The sequence below is a fragment of the Primulina eburnea genome, chromosome 2, assembly GCF_022965805.1.
Source record: "Primulina eburnea isolate SZY01 chromosome 2, ASM2296580v1, whole genome shotgun sequence".
Lineage (NCBI taxonomy): Eukaryota > Viridiplantae > Streptophyta > Magnoliopsida > Lamiales > Gesneriaceae > Primulina > Primulina eburnea.
The window spans coordinates 27,768,683-27,770,423 of NC_133102.1; the positions used below are offsets into that span (position 1 = coordinate 27,768,683).

A 1,741-nucleotide genomic window follows, 5' to 3' on the forward strand; every position below is an offset into this window, starting at 1 on the left:
CCACTTGGTTCACTGGTGCCTCATTTTGCACATAGAATGGATTGTCGTCTTGACAGTCCTTCGCATAGTGTTCCCCTCCACACTTTTCACAGAATATCTCTTGAAGACGCATCGCCGTGCCACCCACATTCAAGCCGTCTATTTTCCTATTTAAAGCATCAAGTTGTGCAGTAATAGCAGAAAAATCAGTTACCTGGTGCACTCCTGCACTTCTCCGCTGGTTGTTCCTGTCAGATTGAGGATGATAACTGCTAGCAGCCATCTCCTCCAACAACTCATATCCTTCTTCCGCAGTCTTCCTCAAAAGGTTCCCACACGTAGCAGCATCTATCATAGTACGGTTAGGAGTAAGCAAACCGTAATAAAATGTTTGAACGACTAACCCAAGTGGTAACTCGTGATGTGGGCATCTTCGTAGTAGGTCCTTGAAGCGTTCCCATGCCTCATATAAAGATTCCTGATCGAATTGAGCGAATGTTGTAATGTCTGCCCGCAGCTTCATGGTCTTGGAGGGAGGAAAGTATTTGATGAGAAATGCTTTCGCCATGTCCTCCCATGTAGCGATCGAACCTACAGGCAAACAATTTAACCATGCTTTAGCTTTATCACGTAAGGAGAAAGGAAATAAACGCAATCTAACAGCATCATCAGAAACTCCAGTGAATTTAAAAGTATCGCATATTTCAAGAAAATCCGCGATGTGCGTGTTTGGATCATCCACTGCAGTTCCTCCGAATTGGACTGTGTTCTGAATCATCTGGATTATGGCTGGCTTGATTTCAAAGTGATTTGCCAGCACGATAGGTCTCACAATGCTAGGGCGTGCACCCTCCAAAGAAGGTTGGGCATACTCCAGCATCGGTATGCGGCGTGGCATCTCGACTTGTCTATTTTCACGCTGTTCATCCTCACGTTCTGGCTCGTGTCTCTCCAGCAGTTCTTTAAGCCTCTGTTTTTGTCTTCTCCTGCGGAAGGTTCTTTCAATTTCAGGATCAAACTCAAGCTCCACGTCAAGTGACTTTGGCATGCACTGGAAGAGATATCTGTAATAAAATGTGAAGTGTTATCTCAAGAGAAATAAAATAATGCTAAAGAAAATAACTAAAAATAAAATTGTAGATTAACAGTCCCCGGCAACGGCGCCAAAAACTTGATCGAGCAAAACTTGCACAGTAAAATCCCCAATAAAAATATGATTTTGTATGCTCAAAATTAATCGCAAGTGCACGATGTCAAGTAATAGTATAGTGTACGTGAGTACGAGTATCGTTCCACTGAAGACTGTGTTTTACAATTGTTATTTTCAGTTATTGAACATTTAGCAACCAAAAGTGATTTGATTGTTTTATTACTACTAAAATCAAATAAGAATGCAAATAAAAAGATTCAAAATCAAGTAATGAGATATAATGTCTAAAATGGTTGAGTAAAATCAATGAAAAATGGATTTGTTGGGAATCTCGGTTCACCTACCCCTCGTTAATTATTTAATCCGTTCGATCGTGATCTACGCTTCCGACAAGATTTCCTAATCTATTGAACACACTCTCTCGAGCTATGCCAAACTAATTCTACTCAATGAAGTAATTAAATATCTTTAATTATTTATCAAGAGCAAATCGCATTTCGATCTATGAAATACCCTAATTTTCGACCCTAAGGACTATGACTATTGGCACGTATCCAATTTCATATATCTATGTAAATTGTAGATCCGCGAATTATACTACTCGATCCTATC

At 40.1% G+C, this 1,741-nt stretch overlaps 1 non-coding gene across 1 annotated transcript; it reads left to right on the forward strand.

The window, feature by feature from the left end:
• Window positions 1-392: 392 nt before the first annotated feature.
• On the forward strand, window positions 393-498 carry LOC140824863 (small nucleolar RNA R71). The gene has a single exon (XR_012116482.1). It is a non-coding gene; the product is annotated as a small nucleolar RNA R71 (small nucleolar RNA).
• Window positions 499-1,741: the final 1,243 nt, after the last annotated feature.